Genomic DNA, 25,575 nt, shown 5'->3' with positions numbered 1-25,575 from the left:
TAAATTTTCTGGCGACTCCGACGTTACACGGGACGGGTAACCCGACTCATAAAGCCCCTTTCCCCTCCAATATGGCCGTGATACGATACGTTATTATCATCGGACATGTGCTGCCGTGGCACCTGCGAAACGCATAGAAAGTAGCCTATCGGTATGATATAACAGGAAACGTTACATATATTGGTGTAGGTCGCTTAATATACCTGTTAATTAAAGTCGTATCTATAATGATTGACCCAAATTGGCGGCATTTTTTTTCGTGCGAAATACACTAAATATACCGGGTGGCCCAAACTCTAGATTAGCGTTATCTGATGAATTAAAGTCAGTTTGGCTTGTATCTGTATGATTTTTTTAAAACCAACTCTCACATATTTTAACTCATTATCCGCCGTGATATATATTATGTTTAAATTAATACCATTGATTCTTTAAGGGTTAAGCAAGAGTAAAGCTATAAACAAGATAATAATATACATTTATTCATATAAAACTATAGCAAACTAATTAAAACAAATAATCCAAACAATTATTCGGACAAAAAAGTACCTAATTTGAAAATTACATTTCTAATTATTTTTTTTAATGTGGTAGTCAAAACATTTTTCAACACATAGATGAATTTCACAATATCCGCACATAAAGCAAGTTTCTCTCCTTATGCCGTGAATTTTGCGAACTTTGCACAGTTTCTGTGGAACTTTTAAGTTTTACAGGCCTATGTGTTTTTATATCTCCTGAAAGCCTACTTGGTGGATCTTCACGAGAAGCTCTTCTTGATGGGCCTTCAGAAACTTCTGCTTCTAAATCCACATTTTGTTGATTTTCGACCTAACTTCTAGCAACTTCTAGTAAATAAGAGGTAAATTTTATTTTCTTTGCCTGGTTCAATTTCTTGTATAACACAAATGAATTAAATAATGCCCAGTTCAATATAAACATAAAAGCCTTTTTTGTCCATTTGAGACTTTTTCTTATAATAGGATTATAAGAAAGGTATTGATCTGCCAAATCGACACCGTTCATATACTTATTGCATTGTATAATACTTTCTGGTTTTTTAATAAATTCACCAGTTTTAAGATTTATTTTACCGGTTTCACTTGTCTTTCCATACTTGAATTAAAATTTCTTTTCTTCGACGGAAAACATGATGGTCTCTTTTTAATTTAATTTTTTTTATATCGTGAGATTACCCTTGATTTTCTCCAATTGTATCACATATTCTTATCTTCCAAATATTGTCATATTTATCTAAAAGATTTTTTACGAGGTTTTGCAACTTTTGTCGACTTCCGTTGTAGAATTAAAAGTTCGTTGTCTATGCACTTTGTGATTCGCATAACATTCTGACAAGCATGCCATTCTTAAGTTATCTTGCCTGGGTTGTAGACTCGGAAACTTAAACGGCCTCTGTGGGGTATCATTGCCTCACCCAATGAAAGATTTTGTTTGGGTTTATAAACTGTGCCAAATTTATTTAAAAAATATTACGTTATTCTTTCAATTTTGAAGAGCCGATCTGCTTTTTCTGGCGTTTCATCATTATTACAAAAATGTAATGATTGTAATATTTGTCTAAACCTATTTCGACGCATAACTTTGCCAAAAATTGGTGTTTCAATATGTAGATCAGTATAATACTTTTTCTTACCTGCCCCATTAAAATATTCAAACCGAGAAACTTCTTCATTTCGGCTACTGTTGTATCTGTCCATTGTTTAATCTTTTTCACGGATTTATATTTGTGTTTGTTTCCTTTACTAATAATTTAAAAAAGTCATCGCCAATAAACAAGTCCACTGTATCTTGTATATTTTCAGGATTTTTTGGAAACATTTTACCACCATAATTTCCCAAAAATGTATTTATATTTATATCACTATCATTTTAGGACCAGTGTGTAGTGTGTTTTCGATTTCGAACTCTGTTCCATCGGCATCGCTGATCTCAGAATCACTTAAAACAGGTAAAATCTTTCTTTTAGTATTGATTACAATGTCTGAATCATCGCTCTCATCTGTATCATTTTCATCCCCAGATAATATATCAGCATAAAACTCATTAGTCTCATTGCAAATTTTGTTCCATTTAAAATCATCTTCTTCGATTATAAAACAGGTTAAATAATAAATTAATCTATATTTATTTAAAAACTGATAAAAAAAAACACTTAAAATAAATCGACTGTTTGATGGCACAAAGTTATTCTGTCAAAAAACGTCAGCAGCTTTTAAATAAAAAATAACGTATTACTACGTCAGCGGCCAGTATTTAATATATAAATTTTTTTCTGACGTTATTTTTTTGTATTTAAAACATTTTGACATGAATTTTCAAGAAAACTATGCAAGCAGATTTTATACAGTGTTTCAGAATTCAGTACACAATTTGGTATACTTGTCTTTAGAGTGTTAAGTGCTTTATTTTGAGTAATCCAAATAAAATTATTCATTTCAGTAGCATCCCAGAGGGTGATCTAATTGATATGAATATGTAAAATCATGATACGCCATTGATTTTTAAAAAGTGAAACTGTTTTTACTTTTTCCATGCCTAGAGTCGTTAAAAAAAAATGACAATCAGCTCTACATACTATTTTTCAATGTAAAATTTCTCAGTCGAATCAACAGAACGAACCAACTATGAAAGATTTCTTAATTTCTTTCAGAAAATCTCTACTAATATGTCAATTACGGACACGCGCAGAGAAAGTTGCAGAAGCAATTAGCAACAATTACATTGTTTTGTTTCACTGTCACTTACGCGTGTAAGTAGTTTCTGACGCTCGACGAAAGAATGTTAAATATTATCGTACTTAAAACCACCTGCCCGCAGAGCTTGGACGGAATTTGGACTGTGCGTTGTTGTGCGGCTTTTAAAATCTGACATTAAATGATTTTTTCTATGAAATGGGACAAGTTATTTTCTCTCAAATGTTGAAATCCTTCAAGTATGAATGTTATATTGGTTAAACATTTTATTAATGTTTTAATATTGAAAATTTTCTATTCTAGAATTGGAAAATTTGAATAAAATCTCTAGCAGCGCTAATCACAAATAAAAAACCACATAACTTGTGACAAAAAGGACTCTTAATATTTTAATTTGAGAGTAGTAAATTTACAAAAAAGGGTAATATCTAAATAACGATTTGGAGAACAAATACTATTAAATTTTGAGGTTCTTTGTGAAATTCTAAAGATGTTTTATATACAATGTCCTATTCCTAAGTCTATTCTTTTTTGAAATATTTCGGTTTGAAAAAAAAAGTGCCTCCAGTTTCAGCAACTTAAAAAATGTAGTTTGTAGCTTTTGGAAATTTGATCCTCGTATTTGACAAAATGATAAAAAAGAGTCGTAAATTGACATTTTTGTCATTTTTGTTGCCTACTTTAATACAGGGTGTCAAATGGGACACCCAGCAACATTAAGAGATCAAGTCTAGGACTTATTTCTCGCTCAAACTACATTAAAGGATTATTATGGTCTTCTTCTTCTTCTTCCTACTTTAGTCTAGGCAAATTGCCTGTTCATTTTCGTCGTCTCTGCCTATCCCACTGCCAGGTTGTCACTCCATCGTTTTCGGGGGCGACCTAAGCTCCTGCGACCCAATGGTGATTTGTCGCGTGCAATTCTGACTATTCTTCTGTTGTCCATTCTACTAATATGCTCGTTCCATTCTTTCTTTCTACGCAATACCCACGCATTAACGTTTTCCACCCTGCATGTTCGTCTTATATTTTCGCTCCTCTCTCTGTCCAAGAGCGTTTTTCCAGTTATTCTACGAAGTATCCTCATTTCGGTTATCTCTAGTAATTGTTTAGTTTTCGCTGTGTTTAGTCGGGTTTCTGCGGTGTATGTCATGGTTGGTCTTACTATTGCCTTGAAAATTCTCGATTTGGTTTCGATTTTAATTTTTTTATTTCGCCAAATTGTGTCGCTTAAGCATCCTGCTATTCTTGTTGCCCTTGTTGTTTGCTCTCTGACCTCTGCCTCCACATCACCATAACCCGAGATTTCTATGCCCAAATATTTAAATTTCATTACCTGCTGGATGATTTTGCCTTCAACTTCTAATTTGCATCTTAATGGTGTTTTTGATGTTGTCATGCATTTAGTTTTTTGGGCCGATATTATCATATTAAGTGATTTGGCAGTGCAGTTAAATCGATGTAATAGTCGTTGCAGATCGTCTTCACTTTCAGCCACCAGTACGGCGTCATCAGCGTAGCACAGAATATTGATTTCATGGTCGCCCATTCTGTATCCTCTCAGTAATCGTACATTTCTTATTACTTCGTCCATGATAATGTTGAAGAGAAGGGGACTCAGGGAGTCTCCCTGTCGGATACCTCGGCCCACTGCTATTGGTTCAGTCAGGATCCCATTTATTTTTGCTTCGATCTGGTTTGCTTCATATATATTTACTATCGTTTTGATGAGGTTGTGTGGAGTTTGTCTGTTGTAAAGGAAGTGTAAAACGTCTCTTAATCGCACTCGATCGAACGCTTTTTCCAAATCAATAAAACACATGTATGCCGGTCTGTTGTATTCAATTGATTTTTCTGTTATCTGTCTTATGACAAAAACCGCATCTGTACATGATCTGCCCGATCTGAATCCTTGCTGTTCGTCGGCTAAGGGTGTTAAGTTGTTGATTTTGTTTGCTATAATTTTTGTTGTAAGTTTCAGTGCAGTGCTTAAGAGATTTATACCTCTGTAGTTTGAGGGTACTTTCTTATCTCCCTTTTTGAACATAAGGATAGTGATGCTAGTTCGCCAGTCATCGGGTATTCTATGTTGGTAGAGAATTTTCCGAGTGAGGGATGTTAGCTGCTGTGCAAGACACGGGCCACCATATTTAAGTAACTCGTTTGGGATACCATCTTTACCTGGACTTTTCCTGTTTTTTAGTTTTTGAAGAGCTGCAGCTACGTCGGCTACCTCAATTTCTGCGTTGCGATTCGTCACTATTTCGGGTGTATTCAGTTCAATCTCAGGTTTCTCTGGTTCATACAATTCGGTTAAGTAGTTAACCCAGGTTTCCTTTGTTATCTGATTTGTTTCGACTAGTTCGTTCACTTCCTTTCTTTGGGTTCTAATAAATCGCCAAATTTGCTTTTGGAGTCCATAGAAGTCTTCCTCCATTCGCTTTGAAAAAATTTCCCAGTGATGGTCCTTTGTTCGTCTTACTAATGCTGTTGTTTCGTTTCGGATTCGTCTATATATTTCGTAGGATTCTGGTGTTCGTAAAGTCCTGTAAGTGAGGTGATTATTATGGTGTTATTGTTATTGTTCGGCTGAATGTTTTGACAATTATTGTGTTCTGTTGTCAAACACGACACCTAATAATTAGTATAACTATAATAAAAGTAATGATGAAAAATAAGTCCTGGACAACACTTAAAGTTTCATTTGAGATAACCGAGTTTAACGTTTGAATTTTGGACACCCTGTATGGAAGTAGACAACATTAATAACAAAAACGTAAACTTAAGCCTCTTTTTAACATTTTTTTAAGCCGGGGTTTTTGTTTTCAAGGTCAAATATTTGGAAACCGGTTAGCCATAGGCCAAGTACATAAAATATGTTTTGAATTTCACAGGGAACGTCAAAAGATAGTAGTAATAATAATATATGGAGTATTCTATTTGAAATAAGCGAGTTGACAGGAGCTTCCGGTAGAACCGGAAGTGACAGGACGTTGAAAATATTTTAAAAAAGAAGTGCACTTGGCGCTTAGCACGCGATTTTTAATGAACAGGCTGGATGAAAAACCTTATATTTGTGCCCAAAAATGAAGGAAACACTTTTCAGAAGCTGCAAAATCAACATGTAGATTTATATATAGCATATATATTTCATATCTTTGACTTTTACGAACCGATTCTATTACTTAGGATTACATTTTTGTATGCTTTTGTAATCGAATTTTCCACAATGCCTCATCAATGAAGTGCCATATTTCAATTCAAAACCTAACAAATCGTTAAACATTTTTTAAACAAGTGTATAAGGGAGCTATTGAATTTTCTGGATTTGTGATAAAGGATTTGGGGTTTGAACTACTGTTTTTTGTTTTGCACTACTATGCAGCACACGCTGATTTGGTCGAGTTTTTTGGAAAATCTATAAATAAAAGTCAATTATGATTATTTTTATTATTACTATGTATTATTATTATTAATACTATTATTTTAGGTAGAAGAAGCTTTAAATTGTGACGTAAATAAATAAAAGGCTCCTAGTAAATAGAGCAGCCGAGGCCATTGAACTAACTAACTACTCTTAGTTGCTTTTTATGCAAATCAATTCTAATTATTTATTTTTCATTTGATTTTATAGGCAGAAATAATACATATTACATATTATTTTCTGCCTTTCATATTTGGATAGCTTTAATAATCATCTCGGAGCCAAGAATTGAGCTCAGTTCTTTATGTAACTTATATTTACATGAAAACTACTTCTTCATTGCAGTACCAACGCACGGTAGGACCCGATTTTAGGTCGCGGGGGAAGAAAATTTATTCTTCCACGTAGCGGTGGCGTATACTACGGTTGTGGGAAATTCCCACAAGCGAGTGCGTTGCTTCACCTGATCATTTATTTACAATTCTATAACTTTTTCTATGAATAATGGATGTTTGTTATCGTAACAATCGTTGTTTACGAGTGAGGTAACAACAATGTAATAGTATTAGCGGTAACGAGAAATTGTTTGACAAACCATTTTCTAGTCGATCCGGTTGATTTCGGAAGTCGCGTTTGTCGTCGCTACATACCGGGTGGCTCAAAATGTGGAGATATTTAAAACTATAAAAAATACGATTTTTTTTTAAACCTACCTATGAAATGACACTTTAATCGACACAGTAATTCTACATATCCTGTATAGTATACCCACACCCAAGCAAGTCGACTAGTTTCATGGTGAATGGTGAGTAACATATTGGACTCTCAAGGATGCCTGCATGAGAAAAGTTTGAGACATCACATTGAAATGGTGAGCCAACTATAATTCCAAACCCCATACACGTACAACACGAGCCAAAGCGAGTTCATTAATGGAAAGTCTTAAAGAAAAGTATATAAACTACTAGTTTCCTACCAATTATAAATTATTATACAATAAAGTGCCTTGTAAAAAAAACATATGAAAATAACGTTAGTAGCTAGAAGGTAAAGTATTGGGTTGTTCGGAAAGTCATTTCGTTTTTTTTTGGGGAACATGAAAGACGGTTTTCGTATAATGAATAAATATTTTATTAAATTATATATTGGCCATTCGGGTCCAACACCTTTTGCCATCTTTCTGGCAGTAACATAATTCCCCTCTCATAAAAGTTGCTGGCAAAAAACTGGTTCAGGTGGTTTTTGACATCTTCATTTGAGGTAAAGGTTTTGCCATCCAAAAAATTTTGCAGGGACCGGAACAAATAGTAGTCGGAAGGCGCCAGATCTGGAGAATATGGTGGATGTTGCAGTACGTCCTATTCAAGCTGTAAAAGTTTTTGGCGAGTGACCAAACTTGTGTGAAGTCTCGCATTATCCTGGTGGAACACTACACCCTTCCTGTTGATTAATTCGGGCCTCTTCTCTTTAAGTGAATCATTCAATTTGTCCAGTTGATGACAATAGACTTCTGAATTAATCTTTGTATTGTCCGGCAAAAGCTCAAAAAAAAACGATTCCTTTGACATCCCACGAAAGGGAGAGCATCACCTTTTTTTGGTGAATGTTGGCTTTTGACACGCTTTGAGCCGGTTCATCTTTTCTACTCCATGACCTCTTGCGTTTAACATTGTTGTATACAACCCATTTTTCGTCCCCAGTAATAATCCGCTTCAAAAATGGATCATTTTCTTGACGTTTGAGGAGCGAATCACACACGTCAACGCGACGACACAAATTTCGCTCCGTAAGGACATGGGGCACCCACACATCGAGCTTCGAGGTTAAGCCCATGCCTTTCAAATGGCCATAAACAGTCGAATTCGACAAATTTAATCTCTCACCGATCTCTCGTGTGGTTATTCGCCGATTTGCATCAACTAATGCCTTTATCGCATCTTTGTCAGCTTCGACCGGCCTTCTAGACCGTGGTGCATCTTCGACATCAAAATTGCCGGATCGAAATTTTGCAAACCAGTTCTGGCACTGGCGTACTGTTAACACGCCTTCTCCATACACATCCGTCAATTTTTTTCTCGCTTGGACAGCATTTGTACCTTTTCTGAAGTAAAAAAGTAAAATATGACGAAAATGCTGCTTATTGCTCTCCATATTTAAAAGGGCACCAACCAAAAACTACTGCGTAGAATTGATTGAACTTTTTCACACACAAGCCTTGCAATATCAGCTCTCAAGACGTATATGGTTATGCGGCTTAAGTGTGAAGTTGATTTCGAAAAAACGTAATTAAGTCCTCTGACGGGAAAAAACGAAATGACTTTCCGAACAACCTTATAGATACCGTGCCAGAAAGAAATATAAATAAGAATAACTAAAAACAAGTTTTAACCCGGGTTACATTTACTCTCGCTGTCACTGGCGTCATCCAAGTTCCCCTGCTTCCAAAAACTCCCTTAAGTTGCTTTTGAATGGCAGTGGTAGGGATCTAGTAGAGATATTCATCATAATAATCTGTCAAAGTCATATATCTCGAAAAATGTTAAATATAAAAGTTATAGATGAGACTGATAGCAACAATTTACAATTATTTCAAAATATTCAGGGTCATGGGAAAATAAACTTTCAGATTTTTGAATACGATATTCCGTTTTTTACTCAATCACCCAATGTATAGCTGTTATGGTCTATACTCAGTATTCTCGGATTTATAGCCATTTTTTCGTCAAAATTACCCTAATGCCCTATATTTTTCACGCCGACAGCTGTAAAGTGGTATAGCAATTTGTCCTATACTTCCCCTGAAGTTGGTGTGAATCATTTATACAGGGTGAGTCAAAATGAAAATTTTTATTAATTATAATAATATAACATGATAGTATAATACAATTATGAACTCTGGAAAAACAATTTAAACTGTATTTTATGCTAGATATAATATAAAAAATGTAATTTTAATATTGCTAACAGTTCAAGAAAAAACACATATAAACCAAGAAGAAGACTGCAAAACCAAAAAAGAACCGTTGAATTAAGTTTCACTTGAAGTGTGAAATGTCTCCTACCTACTTCAATACACGCTTTAACACTATCATTAAACTATTTTGCAGTATCCGCTCACATTTCGTGCCTAATACTTTGAAAGACTTACCCTGCGTTTCATCTCCTCTTTTGTTATGGGGGCAGTTTTTTGTACCTGGTCTTTAACATATCCCACAGAACATAGCCCATCTTTGTTAAATCACAGAATTTTTTTTAAAAAAACCTATTAACATTGCCTTAAAATTATACAATTTAAAATTTAAGAGAGTTACTCAAGTTAACATTTGAAACACATGTATTACGTAACACCAAAGGCTTTAACAAGCGCATCTGCTATTCTAAGTTATAATAGCATCATCAAATCCATCTTGGACATCAGATCGACAGGATCCAAAAAAAGCATTTTAGAAACCTTTTGATATTAAAATAACCTACATTTTTATAAATTGAGATCGCTCGAAACACGCATAAATACTATAAAATTGTCAAATATCTTGTTGAGTCACCTTCGTGTACAAGTTACTTATCTTTTGATGCCAGTCTTTGACGAGTGCGAACACTTAAGAAAAAAAATCGATAGTACGATCATATGTTTTGGTATGGATAACCCAGAAATGTTTTGAAAGTATATTCCAATAATTGAACAGGCCAGGTTAAAAAAAATAAGTCAAAAATATAATGCCAATTCGGCATGACGCAAACTTTGCGGGTAATACGGTACAGCTATAGGTAATGCCAAACAGAAACAAAATGTAACAAAACCTTATTTTAATATAAACAGAAATCGCAAATGGTGTTGCGACGCCACTGCAAAGCTTGTGTATCCAACCTTCACATGCAACAAAACGGTATCAAATTTCGTCTTTACTGATTTCTCTGCACACCAGACACTCTTCTCCTTCATTTTGTTCTGACTCCATATTTTCTAAATCTATATCATCTAATTTGTTATCATCATCCTTTCTGCTAGACGAGTTCAACACTTGTCTAATGACTTTTTTTTGTATGTACTTATTTTTTTTGTGTACTTTTTTACCTCTTTTCTCTTTTTCTTCCTTTATCACCTTTTTCTATTGGTTCTCCTCCAACGCCGATTTCAAAGGCAAAAGCAATATTATCCAGTTTTTCTGTTATTGGTTCAGCTGAATTCAGGGAAACATAAAAGTCGTCCTTACGAAATACACCAAGATTAATACGAAAAATCCCAGCCTTTTCGAACCCTATAATATGGCTTTGATTTTAAAAATAAAAATAAATAAAAAAAAAAGTCCAGTTCATTGGCTAAATACATGAATTCCATTGTCCTTACAAAATTCGTAGATTTGTATTGATATGTGACTTGTATAATTGTCGAGAACGGGATTGTCTGTTGTAGCATTGTTTGTTTTGGAAAAATATTTCAACCAAATGAGAAATACATCTTCCGTCATTCAACCGCTGCTCAAAGTACATGTATAAATAGAACCTGGTGGGCAAGTTCCTTCCAAAGACGGTAAACCGAAATATTTGTTCCTCTTTCCCCACTAGTTATAGTTCCAATTTGCTTTTGCTTCCCGTTTCATCAACGTTGAATATGCGAATATGGAGAAAACTTATATCTGACCATGAAGATTTTTAAAAAATCTGATGATTTCTTCTTCGTTAAAGGCTTGAATTCTATTAATACTTGTCGCTTCTTATTTTCTACAGCTGAGTTCGGGATACCTATTCATAAATGCATACATCCAGTCTTTAACTGCTCCCTTCTTATCACGATTAAATTTGTGAAGGATAGATAACAATTCAACATATGAAAAAGCAGCACGTCTCAATTGAATTGGTGTAAAACCGTAAAATATTATTGATAATGGTAACAAATGGTCAGAAATCCCCCGCTCTTGTTCTTCACTGAATATGGTACGAACCACCTTCCTTGGCTTGTAGTATCTTCCTTTTTTAACCCTTTGCAGAAACTCTCAGGCCACTACCATTTTGAACAGCATTTAATGCAGACAGCACATTCTCATAACGTTTGACATGAATTTTGTATACGTATACGTATACAAAATTTTACCTTAGGAAATATCTAGTTGAGTCTTTTGTATTAAATAAATAAATATAGTCGACAGGCCAGGCCTAGAGCCAAACTGTTTAGGGTTATTAGATCCCACTTTAGCCAATAACCATGGATACGAAGACGATATACTTTGAGACACACCTTACCCCAGTTCTGGTTTTACTTGATCCGAGAAGCCCGCCTATTTTAATCGCATAGTAATAAATCGTATCGAAACGCAAGGCCCGCAAATAACGTGCCCTTGCAGGCTAACGTATTCGTCCTTGGTCATCCCTTATTGGCTGCACGGTGCCATTGGCATACGACACGGACGCAGTCTCGTCGGTGCGCGAAACACAATCGGAAATGGAAATCTTTCGGTGTTTGTTTCGTGCACATACGAATGCGAAACGCGAAGAAATGTGTTCTACGAGTCTGGGCGAGGCCTTGGAAAGGTTACTGACTGGCAGCGCGCCTCGGAGAGATTATACCCAAAGGTTGGTGTACGTCGAACGTTTTAAACCGGTACTGTTTTAATGTACCTCCTGCCACTGGCGTCATTGTCTTTCACCGGTGAACGTTTCGTTGGCGATTTTGATGCCGCGCACCCCGATATCTTCATATTAAGTGAATCGAACGAGGTTTTTGAAAAGAGAAAAGCGAAAATTCCAGATTTCGATGCCGATGGATCCAAGAAATTGAAATATTTCCCTTTGAGAATCTTACATTTAACACGTAACTTTGGATAGCAATAAACAGATCGTTTTTTTGTGAATAAGTGTGTGTATCCGTAGATTTACCATATTAAGGAACCCTTAGAAAATTTCCTTTTAGTTCTTTTTCTTTCAGTAATTTTAATACGTATATAGCACAAATGTTTACTACTACCACTCGTTTTCAATGATTGCTTTTGCAATTTGCAAAATTTATATAGACTTCTTTTTTTTTATTTATTAGTTCTGTGACTAGATGCAAATTTGTTATTATATTTGTAGTAATTATCTCAATTTACAAATATACACGCTATCTACATAAATAAGTTTTTATTTTTGGTTAGTTAGTTTGATAGGTATATATTTTGTTTACCAGATGGACTTCACCCTGTATATATTTATATTTTTCGTACAAAATACTTTGATTATTATAAGTAAAGTGGATTATTATTATTATTATTATTATTATTATTATTAATTACTATTATTATAATTATTATATTAATTAGATACACAGAGCGATTGTACGTTTGTTTTTTATCTATTTTTCATATTCTAAGTGCAGCAATAACCAGGTTTAGTGGAAAACACTACTGGCTAGTACCATTCGATTTGATTTTTTTTAAATAATTTTGACGAGAAAACATAATAACCATGTTTTTTTTTGGCGTAAGCTACAAGCCACTGAGCTTAAGTAATTGATTTTCGTGAAATGTTGAATAATAAAAATATGAACTTCCGACAACAGTTTTAGTATTAATTTTAGGACTAAGTAGTAAAACATATTTTTCTTAGAACGTAATAAGTTTTAGGGTTCACACTTTGCGTATCAAATTAATTCCAAATTTAGTTTAAATTTAATTGTTTAAATAAAATTAAAATTAAAAGTAAATTAAAATTACAATAGATATAAAAATTATGTATTTTAGTCATAATTTAACAAACTAGAGCTAGGTTCAAGAATGTATGTGAAAATCTTCGAGGTTTTTAATTAAAAATATTACTTTTCAAATAAAAAGCTGAACGTCTCTCATTTTAGAAGCTCCAATATTTTCAAGCAAAGAATCTGTCATTAACTAGTTGAGCCATTTTTCGACTCACCCATTTTTTTTTTTTTTTGATCTGCTTAAGTCTTACAATTATTTTTCTCGGATAATTATTTTTACTAAACCTAGCATTTGATGTACCAATTGTTTTCAAAAAAAGTAGACCTGACTTGAGGTAAACATTTTTTATTTTTGGGCAGTATATTATGAAAAACTCCAGCAGCATAGTGACAATTCTTCGCAGTAAGAGAGATCAAATTTTGAGTATGGTTTTTCAAGACCGTAATGCATTCAAAAATGTAAATTACAGAAATTGTTAGTAAATTTTGCGATTTAAGAACTCCCCTACAACTTTGAGTGTAATCTAAATTTACAAGAATCCTTATTGCTTTTGATATAGAAGTACTTTATTTATGTTTGAGGAATGGTCCCGTAATTTTATTCCAAAACATCAATGGGAGAAAATGACTAAAATATTTTTTCCTTTGTTTATTTTTGTTGATGCACTGTGGTGTACTAATTCAAAAAGTTTCCGGCACAACCACCGGGTGGTGCGCCAATTGTTCTGATTTGAGTTTTTTTTTTTTTGTTAAGTTGGTACCACTGTTGTTGATGCTCCATGCCCTCTATCTCTGTGTATGATGGGCGATTTTTTACAATCTTAAAATTGGATTTAAAATCACAACAACGAACCTGTAATAAATTTTGCTTTAAAAACGGATTTAATGGTGGACGAACGCCAGAAATGTTGGAAAAGTGTTTAGGCAACCGATTCTTTAAAAAAAATGGTCGTTTCGCAGTGATGATGATGGTCAATAATCGCAAATTAACCATCAGAGAGACATTTTGGTTAATAATTCTGGTTTTGCATCGCTTATCAACAAAGTTGGTAACAAAATACATACATTTCATGCAAAAAAGAGACCGCGTTGACATCGCAAAAGTGATGATTTGCGAGGCTAAATCCGATCGCACATTCATCAAAAGGGTCATTACTTGAGACCAGACGTGGAGTACGACACGCAATCTGGACATCAGGCAAGTGAATTGCGTTCACCAAATGAGCTGACACCAAACAAAAAACACGAAATGCTCACTGTTTTTATGGATTACAACGGTGAAGGCCGAGAGTAAACAGGGAGTATAACGAGACGATTTTGTGTGTGTGTATTTGTACGTGACAATTGTGGTCAGAAAACTCGTGAATTTTGCACAAATGCAACAAAAATCATCCAACAGCCACTGAATTCAGCTGATTTGACTCCTTCTTTCTGTCCAAACGTGGCAAAAAAACACCAATATTAGATGAATCAACTTGTATTTTTAATTTTCCGAAAAAATTCGGGAAACTTTTTGATCATTTTTTTATAATAATAAATAAAGTGTAAATAGACGATTCTGGAACACGCCCTCCACGATAAGTTGGCAACCTTGGCTTTTACGTATATCGAAAATGACATTAAATCGAAACAGGTACTCGTCAAGTCCTGTTTACAAATTCTTATTCACGATTGTGAATCCAGTCCGCTTTAATGCAGGAATGTTGAGCCGTTGCCGAATGTTAATAGTATAAAATACCGTTCGCGTTGGCGAAGAGGCAACCTGTGGCGGCCACGGGCGTTTGTAACGCCTGAGAAATATCCCTCGCCATAATTTGATTAACGCTTAACATCCTCTCTTTATTCGTGTTTTACAATGGAAGGCATATTTTTATGGAACGCGCAATCGAGACGATCAATCTGCGTCTTTAGATACACGTGAATCACGCGTGGGTTGGTCCGTAGCTGCGTAATTTTTATTGGCATATTGACGATTTTACAATTCAGTGAGACCCCTAGCGATGAAAATGTTAAACTATTCCGGAAGTAAAATTGGAAATGGCGGCGTTTCATATTTTTTATATTGATATTGCTTTTCCCGGTTTTGTGTCTTTATGGATTAATAGAAGAGAATAGAATTTATTTCGCTACTACATTGAGATATTGTACACCGTGTGCCAAATAAAACGACAGACTATACGATATACGAGATACGAAAAAACGTTTCTTACAAAAGTTTCTTGGACTTCCCTGAATATTTAAAATATTATAATTTTGTTGATACAGGGTGTCCCAAAAGTGACACCCCGATATCAACTTTGTTATTTTAAAAGGAACACCCTGTATATTTCGACATTTTTGGGAATCCTTGGTTAAAATAAAGGTCACTTTCTTAAGAAATACCTATTCAAATTTTGCGTAGTTTAGGCAGAAATTGAGGTTACCTGTTTTTTTCATATTTTGATTGCCCCATATAAAATTGTGTTATCGCGCTACTGAGGTGGTACCGTTTTGGCGAATTCATTTAACAAAATCTCAAGATGTTCATATCGAAGACCCTATATTGTTATTCAGATATCATTTCTAGGACAAAAAATAAGTTGAGTTTGTAATTTATCTTATATTAAAAGTTTACTTACTTTTTGAAATATTCGAATTTTAAGATAACACCCGTATTCTCGTGAAATTTAAAGCTGCCCACATTAGGTCACTTGTTGCCAATATTAGCTATTTTTGACAATACTGAGTGTGCATTAATACGTTGAAATTTTTTAAAAAATCGACTCTATACTACACACTTCTACAGATTTAATAAAACTTCTGAATTCAAATTTAAAGAAACGTTTAATAGTAAATAAGTTATTTAGCTTAATTGAAAATACCTTATAACATAAATAAATAATTAGAAATTATAGGCCAACTAAACAAGGTAACAAATTTGAAGAAATAAATCCATAAAACAAAAAGTTAACTAAAAAGAGTTTGTTAATTCGGTCCATAAAATTCTCCAAAAATATCGGAAATATACAGGGTGTTTCATTTAAAATAACAAAGTTAATGGGGGGGGGGGGCACGCACTTTTGGGACACCCTGTATCAATAAAATTATAACATTTTAAATCTTCAGGAGATTAAACTTTTGCAGTAAAGTTTTTTCGTATCTCCTATGGCTTTCCAGATCCTATAGTGGGTCGTAAATACAAACTTTGTTAAGATTGTTAGGACGCACGATTTGAAATTATTTTGAAGTATACAGGGTGGCGCAAAAACACAACGAATACGACATACATTAAAAAAAAAACACCCCGTTTTCAAATTTTGTGTTGAATTCTTTTTGAAATTCTTCAACTGTTTTTTATTTATTATAAAACACACCTAAACCTAATAGTTTTTCCAATATTTTCATTTTTCTAAAGAAATTTGAGTTTATGACGACGCCATTAGTTTTTAAGTTAGAAGATGACGTAAAAGATATTTGGCTCATTTTAAATTTCGATTTTCTTAAATGGCATACCATATGTATTATTATTTAAAAGATACATCTCAGCAATTTTACAGAAAAACTGAGTTTCTTTGAAAAATGATATGATTTAGTTTTATTTTTGAGAAATAAGTCGCAAGTCGAGCAACTGTCTTCATAAATGAAGAAAATGCGTATCCATCGTAATGGGTTTTGTGAATAAATGATCTATCTATCTATCTATAGAAACAATACAAATTGCGGGAAAATCGGTGGGATCCGGCTTATACCGAATTATACGATTTAAATTGGTATCGAAAATGACCTCGAAGAATTTGGAAACCATTCTTCGGCAGTCGATCCGTAAAACCCGTATTTACACACGCCGGGGCATTTTTCTTTAGAAATCTAGGTTATCGGTTCGAAAACTTATTAAAATGAAGAATCCTCCTCGGTTGCTCCGGAATAACGCTCCCGATACGTGAAATGATAACGGCTTTGCGGTTAACAGTAGACGACAGTTTCGCGCATCAGACACCGCATAAATGGATTTCGAGCTAATTGGCTACAAATTCGATGCGAGATGACTTACTTGCGATCTGGTTTTCTCCGCCGAAGCAGACGATACCGATGATCAACTTGTCTGCGTAAAATCGCAATAAAATAAAAAAGGAAGACTAATTTATTTGAATTTCTAATTTTTTATTCAATCCCGTTTATGCTAGTAAAACTATATGTAAAAGTCAATATGCTTAAAAATGTTAATATGCATTGTTGCCAATTTTACCATTTTACGTCACACCACATAATTTTGTTACGGAACGATTATAATACGACCAAAAATATAGTGCATTTATTGCTTTGAATTTTACAGTACCTTAACCGCAGACCTTCGCAGGACCAACATTAAGTAGATCTTGCCTGAGATGCACCATAACGAATATTTGCAGAAACTTGAAATTTTTATTGGAAACGTAACGTAATGGAGCGTTTTAGATTTGGTGAAACATTGATGCTGCGGGGTATTTTCGAATATTGACACACGCCACTACTTTTTATAAAAGGAAATCAACTCCCAATATATAACAAGTTGAAGAAATCGACAGAGATATCTGCAAACGTCAATTTTAACATGAAATTCCAAATATGACAATATGTGTTAAGTGCTTACAAATCGCCATTAAACAGAGCTTCAACATCACATGATGGCATACGAAGCGGTATAGACAAATTATTACTAAATTCGGAACTACGGAATTTATTTAAAAAAAAAATAATTTAGTTACTGCGTAAAAGAGATTAATAAATTTTCTACCTAACATTAAGCAACACTCTGTGTATGGTATTTACAAACTCAAAGTTGGTACTGAGAAACTTGCATTGCGTAAAATAATCATCGGGCTTCGTAGGTTCGGTGGTTTGTTTAAACAATTGATCAGCATTAATGCATAGGCGCGCGTGGATCGAGCTTAGACAATACGTGTCGAATATTTCGCAATCAAACGGATACATCGATGCACTTTCTAAAATACCGCGGAAATTCAGTTAAGGTTATATTCGATGGGTTCGAATTTTATCAACAGCGTGGCCTGAAAAGTTTTAATCAAATGGAGGACATGGATGACTGGCGGTTCACTTAAAAAAGAACTCATTAGGACTTGTTATGGCTTATTGATGTCCTTAGATGTCCAGAATATACCAAATACATCTCTAACTCATTATTTTGGATGACAAATGATATTTAAAATCAAAATAAATTGTTGATTTTATTTTTTACTTTTTTTACAATACCTTTGGTTTGCTCAAGTAGCAATTTTTTATATCCTAGTAAATAGTTTAAGTCAACTAACCAAAACTAATAATTTACTCTTTATTGCTAACTGAACACAACGAAGATACTTTGACAAGCATTGAATAACAATATGCATAGCGTTTGGTCAGATAAAAACCAAATTTGTGTTCATGGCAATCTTGATAATTAAAAATGAATTATTTCTGACAAAAAGGATGTTTTAATCATTTTTCAAATGGTTTTCCACATTTCATTAATTAAAAATATCAACATGTAATAAAAATAAGTTAGTCGCCAGCAAAAAATAAGTGGTAAGTGGTAATTTTAAAAAAGCTTTGGAATATCAGCTACTGGGTAACTTGGTGTCCTTAAAAAAGTTACAAAAATAAATAATAAATTAACGTTTGATTTGGTTAGTTCGGGATAATGACTAACAAAGCGTTAAGTGGAAATGTTTCCCAAAATGAAACTTTTTTTAAGCGTTATTGATATTTTAGGTTAGGGTGAAGATATCGAGATGCGGTTTTCACTGGGTTGTTCGACGATCTAGTGTCATGAAAAAGTCATATCGGTGCATACATTCTTTTTCCAGAAAATTCGTTTGTTGAGATTAAGTCAAAAAGTAAATAAAGTAAAGTAAAATTAAGTAAAAAAGCTAAAAACTTGTGAACGGTTACCCACAAAAGGTACACCTTGTCAGTAGTTTAGTTTCATGATAGTTCCCACAAATTAATTATCACAAATAATGAAAAATGTATAGAATTAATGTATAACTTGTATTATTTAACTTGTCAAGTTCGGGGTAGTCCAAATTAGGAATGAAATAAAGGTATCGTGTTATTTAGTCTATGTCAGGTTTGGACAAATACTTCCTACTACATCGATTCAATTTTTTCTCTATTAGTGCTTAGCAAGCATTGGTTCAGTTTTACTTTAAATGGTTTTAATTTAGTTACTGTTTTTTTAGTTCCTTTGACAATTCAGCGTGTATTTTAAAAAAAATTACCATTTTTTTTCTTATGCACTAATGTGGTCGTGAAATTGACGCATTTAATTCTTTCTTTTATTGCGAAAAGGAATTTAAAAAATCAATTAGCAAAAATTAAACATAAAATAGGAGACTTGTAGACGATTATTTGGTAATAAGCTCTGATTCCATTTTATATTACGAAATATAAGCGAATCATATCAGACCGCGACATTTAAATTTAACTAAATTTCCAATTCACACGAAAGACGCTGGTTCAACTTGTGGCACGCCAAGGTCTTTGACCAAAAATCAACCGCAGAGTTGAACACCTCAGGTGTGAGTAGCCGGCGGACGTCGGTTTATGAAAATAAAAAAAATCAACGTCATTGATTTGACCGGAAGATTTGAAAACAATCATTAGTCATTGGGTAACAGAACCGACCATTCGACATTGTTATGGTCTAGTTAATAGCGCTCATTGAGTGGAAAAAATTGTTAATGACTTCCAGTGAAGTAAAATTGTTCAGTTTTGTTGATAGTGAACTATACGGGCTAAATGGATAACTAAGTACGGTTAAAGAGAAACGTAAGAACTTGCTAGTCCTTGTTTTATGATAAAACCTGTTTAAGGTAGTAAATTTAACATCTTATTGGAATTTTGTGGACATTTTGAAAAGGAGTGTGTTACGTATACTGAAATAAGAAAGTCGAATTTTATAGGCCACTAAAATCATTTTTACGGTCCATCAATATTAGCGACAGATGAGAGGCTGAAAACATGTTTATCTTTATTATTATAAGTTTGTAGTGTTTTAAATTAAATTTATTACAACGTTTAAAGGACCCATTTGTTTACTTCTTTAAGTACGTGGAAGATGGTTTGCGTTCGTCTCTTATAGCCCGGGAGTCAGCTGTCATTTTTAGGTCACCATAGAATGAAAGCTGAGATTTTTTTGGTTGGTTTATTTCATATTGATGGTATTTAGTCTTTGTGCTAGTTTATAAACAACGAAACTTATTTGTCTAATTCATTTCTCTCCTAAAGCTACGCAATTAAATTTTGAAACCAATTTAAAAACGATGTAACTCAAATAAGAACGCAACAAATAAGCAAAACACGCAAAATAAAAAAATAATTTTTATAGCAAGGATGTGCACGCCCATGCATAAAATGCATATCTGCTCTTTCTGCAATACTGCAATTCACCTTGAACTAAAACTTTCATTATTGAAAAATTAAATAATTAGATAATAATTTTTTGATTAAAGGAGTCGTATTTTGAATTCAACCTAACTGAGCAATGTCAAATAACGTAATAATAAGAAAACAATTAAGAAGTAACAGTAGCCCATCCGATTTTTTTATTTAATAAATTTTTTATCCCGCTATGTATTGTTTTACATTTTATTTTCTTATTTTCAAACGGAAAGTATTATGCAAAAATTGCACAAGACAAAAAAGTTAGTAAATTTATTTACCAAAAATTTATTATTAATTTTAAACACTTTTCACATTTATTTTGTATATATATAAGCTTCCCTTGCGAACATGTGGAAAATAGTGCTTCCTTTCATTGATATTAGAAAAAAAATAGTCTGCCCAAAAGTGCTCGGCTGTTAATCATTATGAGTAATTACTACTTTGCTACTGAGGAAAAAAGTTTATCTTTTTTAGTACCATGGGTCATCAAAAATAGCAGCTCTCTCCGGGACCATTATTTCTAAGCTTATTAAAAATCAAAAGCCACTTTTTTCTCCCAGATTTTATTTAATATTTTCAAAATTTTGTTAAAGTACAACTGTCCGTTTTTTATGGATTTCCTTCATCTGAATAAACATCAAGTAAACATTTGTAAAGGTAGATACTACTGCTAAATTATGAATTCAAGCAAAAGCACAAGAATGGCGCAATCTACAGAACTAATTATCAGTTAATTAATTGAACATAAATTGAAAAAATACAAAAGTTTTTCGCAGTCACGACTTTTGATTTAGTTTAAACCTATTGTTTCGTTTTATTCCAGCCAGAAACTTTATACCTGATAATTATTACGTGCATGGTGAACTGAATTTTACACTTTTAAAGGAAAACTAGGCATTCTAAACTAAATGTAATAAAACTGATAGCGATATCTTTTCATAAAAAACCATAGAGAAACCACAGAGAATTTGAAGGTGTTTCCTTTCAAAAGTCACTTTTTCTATTGATACCTCTCAAACTTTCATTTTATAGAAAATTTCAGTTATCAACGGAAAAATCGTTTTTTTTATATGATACACCCTGTATATTTATAAATTATTGAAAAGAGATTAAAATTACCTTTCCATACTTGATATTTTGTCCGACCATTTTTATAAAAATATGAGTTTTGAATTCACAATTCCACAAATGCATTTGTTTCCTTCACGTCAAAAAAATACCCTACAGCTCTCAATTGCAATTTTTTACCATTTTGTCCCATCGCTATCTCATTTGCAAAGGGGAGTATCCCTTCAAAAGAGTCCCTTACATCGGTTAGATTGCTTAATACATATCGTCAGATTTGCCAATAACAGAATGTCCCTTTTGCACTTTCAAAGTTCATTTTAACTTTTGCAGGGAAATAACTAAGTAATTTGTGTGATATATTATCATAAAGTTTTTTTTTATTTATTATATTGTGGGTTATGGTAAGGTTTCTAATTAATGCAGTATGAGTGATTGAAAAAAAAGTATCTTCATGTTGCAAAACAGCACAAATACTGGATGACGATACAGAATGAGCAAACCCCAAAACAACTGTGACTAAAGCCGTGACTAAAGTACCGGAAATGTCCGAAGTGGGTCGCCACCGTAGCTAATGTAGATGACATCTTAAAATGACGCGTTTTGCGTAGAAAAAAATACCATTTTCCCCGATGAGTGTAAAACTGCCATCGACCTTGAGCTTTCGATTCAAATTTTCCGTTATTCCGAATGTCGAACGAAGCATATGCCCCGACGTTAAGTTTTATATCATTACCAACACCGGTGTATCTTATTACGCCTAGAGAGTCCTCCATTTTATTATACCGTTTAGTAATAATTAATCGTTACTAAAAAGCTGGCCAACTATTGCCAACGTTCAGCACCTGCTGGAATGACTTCTACACGACGCGATAACCAACAAAAGACCTTTAACTTGATACCGTACGGTTCTAACAATAAAAGTGTTATGTGAGACCTGCTCGAAACATATTAGGCGCGTTATGCTGTTGTACGTCTCGTGTTTGACGTATAAAAAGGTACGTGGACACGGCAACGGGCGGTATATTTTGAGAGGCCGTCCGAAATCAACGGAACTTTGTTCCAAGGGCCGTTTACTTCGTTATATCTGATGAAACTCCGCCTCCTCGATGTTGACTAGAAAATCTCTTGTTCGCTCAAAATGTTTTCCAAATTTTAAGCACAGTTAGTGTTGAATACCAATTGATTTTTGCGATTTTGCAACTGGATTCGAACCAAATTGGCGCCACCGGAGTCAATATATTTTACTTAAGCTGTGTCCAATCGCAATAAAGGCTGAAGGATTCCTAAGATTTTTGTTAAAAAGTATTTTAAAAACAAAGCATTTTTATATTTATTTATTTATTTCAACGGCTGAGCTAATTTACAAAGGAAAAGTAACAATATAAATGACAAAACAATAATTTAGATAACAACTTAGATAACAAGCTTTTTAAATAACCATATAAAACATATAAAAACACAAAAATAGTAAGAAACAGTAAACAAACAGTATCACCTAGTTGAAGACCGCCAGCAAAGGGATCAAGAGCGACAAGGTTAAGTAACCTCAAGGTTCGAGTTCAAGGAGAAAAATAGCCATAGTTGGCGTGATGAAATGGAATACAAAACATTGGGGAGCTCTGATTTCTTTCATATATGTTAAAATCAATGGACTGGAGGACAGCCGGACACTTATATCCACCGTTCACAATTTTATAAAACGTCAAGATATCGGAGTAGGTTCTTTTAATTTCCAGACCATCTATCCCAAAAGGCTGACATACCAGAACATAATTAATGTGAAAGTTATTGTAGATATTTATACCCGCTCTATATGCTAGGGTCCTCAGAAATGCCCTCTGAACAGTCTCCAATCTATCAATGTGACATCTGTAATGTGGAGACCACACTACTGAGGCATACTCCAGTGTAGATCTCACTAAGGAGCAACAAAGGGTTTTAAAACAGTCGGATGAGAGCAGTGTACTATTACGGGTAATAAAACTCAGACCTCTCATGCCCTTGTTAGCAATGTCCTCCAGCTGATCCAAAAAGGTCAGTTTACTGTCACGGATGACTCCAAGGTGTGGTGACACACTCTATCGTTGTATTGTTAATAATATATCTATTTTGAAAAGTGTTAGTTAAGCGAGAAAAAGTAATACTAAAACACTTTTACATCCAGACCATTTTCTCTGCACCACGAACTGACATTATTAAGGTCGCTCTGAGCATCCATAAATGTGTTTTGTAAAATTTAAAATCATCTGCAAAGGCAAGATGTTCAGAATAAAGAACCACATCACTCAGATCTCTTATAAACAAATAAAAGAAAACTGGACCTATGCGTGAACCCTGAGGCACACCCGAACGCACCACAATTTCGCTGCAATATAATTGTTGATTCGGATCTGCTGTGTACGCTCTGTTAAAAACAGTGACAAAATTCAACCAGAGTACCACCCAGTCTCATAGCCCGAAACTTACGAAGATGCTCATGACTGACTCTGTCAAACGCCTTCGAAAAGTCCGTGTAGACACCGTCCACTTGTTTTGTTATATTCATGTATAGTGTGTCTTAAAGTATACCGCATTCCCTATCATCTCTCAAAAAATAATTACGATCTTCATGCCTATTATTACTAAAGAAACCCAACAACCATTGATTTATGCACAGGTAAGGGACAATGACAGCTAGACCATGCAATACAGCACATTTTAAAAATTGAGGATTCTTACATTTGCATATAAAATAATATTGTTATAAAAGTTAATAATGATGATTCCGTATTTATTTATGTATTTATATATTTACTTTCATAATATTTGTACCAAGTTCATTCTGTTATAACTGAAAACACATCGTTATTTTTACACTTTAAACTTCCTTTCCAGGCGTTTTGTCCAACGGACGTGTTTGTAATCAAAAACCAAGACCAAACCAAGACTTTGAAATGAAGTATACTTTAGTCACGATTTGGGAGCGATCGGTAAATTTTGAAATAGTTCTGATGGTCAAGTCATACGTCACTCAACGAATGCATTAGTTCTGTACTCTGTATACAACTAGTTCACAACTAGTAAACAATTAGTACATACATACAATCAATGGTGGGGCCGGTTATGCCTAAAGAAACTCATAATCAAAGTGTCTATTTTTAAATATTTTTAGATACTAATTCTTTTAAGTGAAAATTAAGAACGTTCAATTGGCATTATGTTATCAAAAGAAAGGACGGACGTAATACTTAATAAAAAAGGAGAAGCAAGACTTTATATTAAGCCAAGATTTTTTGTAATTGCCTTGCGCTTTCGCCATTTTAGATGTACGAGTAGATTTAGCAAAAAAAGATATGTGTTTCAAAATAATTTCAAAACTTACATTGTTAAAGGAGGTTCAGGTTATTTTGCCCATTAAAAAGTTACATTAGATATACAATATCAAAGTCTGTCACAACTCCATCATAATTTTCTCTTGCTCCTTTTTTGGAATTTTAGAAAATAAGGCAAATTAATGAAAATATTCTGAGTAACGGTATGGCAGGATTGTTAAACCGACTAGCATATTATAACGAAGTTAATGGTCGGTATTTTCAACACCTACTAAAATAATCTTTTTTATACCTTGTTTCTATAAATTTTACTCACTGCGTATCTGGATATTTTGTTTCAAACAAATTTCAAACTGCTTTTTGAGTTGTAGTTCTTTATTCAACAAAAAATAAAATTTTATGACGGAAGTAATAATAATAATTATAAAGTTCCTCATTTGAATTATAGGTAAAATATAACAAGTTAACATTTCGACTAAAAGGCGAGATTCAGTCTATTAAAGATTAGTATTTCTATATCTATCTGAACTAAAGTTTTTATTAAATTGTTCGAGGTTTTTTATTTTATTTGGTGGATTATTCAAATATTAAATTACATTCTATCAGAAGGGGCATTTAAAAATTTCAGTTGCATGCGGATTGAAGGTCTCCTTAAATTGTATATTAAGATTTTGCATATCACAGCGATTGAAGTATTGATTTTCTCCGCAGTATTTTTGCATACAGAACTTCAGAATGGAGAAATATTCTATTTTTCATATTTGACTAATTCTGTCGAACCTTCGAATTACAAGGATCAACCTCAAAATAGCTTTAACAATTTAAGAATTTTTCTTAATTGTTCATTTTAAAATTAATTTTTTGTTTTTATTCTTTTGCTCGTCAAAAGTAACAGAGGTATGAGTGAAATTTGATATAGAATTCGAAAATGAATTTAAAATAATGGTGTTCCCTTTAAAAAAACAACTAGGTATCAACGCATAC

General features: G+C 33.5%; 1 protein-coding gene across 3 annotated transcripts in view; it reads left to right on the top strand.

The window, feature by feature from the left end:
- LOC132703023 (ATP-binding cassette sub-family G member 8) overlaps positions 1 to 25,575 on the top strand; it is a 62,642-nt gene that overhangs the window by 8,734 nt on the left and 28,333 nt on the right. The window lies entirely within an intron of this gene.

Source organism: Cylas formicarius, unplaced genomic scaffold (assembly GCF_029955315.1).
Source record: "Cylas formicarius isolate icCylForm1 unplaced genomic scaffold, icCylForm1.1 PGA_scaffold_6__28_contigs__length_40554024, whole genome shotgun sequence".
NCBI classification, from domain to species: Eukaryota; Metazoa; Arthropoda; class Insecta; order Coleoptera; family Brentidae; genus Cylas; species Cylas formicarius.
Note: the sequence above shows the minus strand (reverse complement) of the source record. Positions and strands in the feature narration are given on the sequence as shown.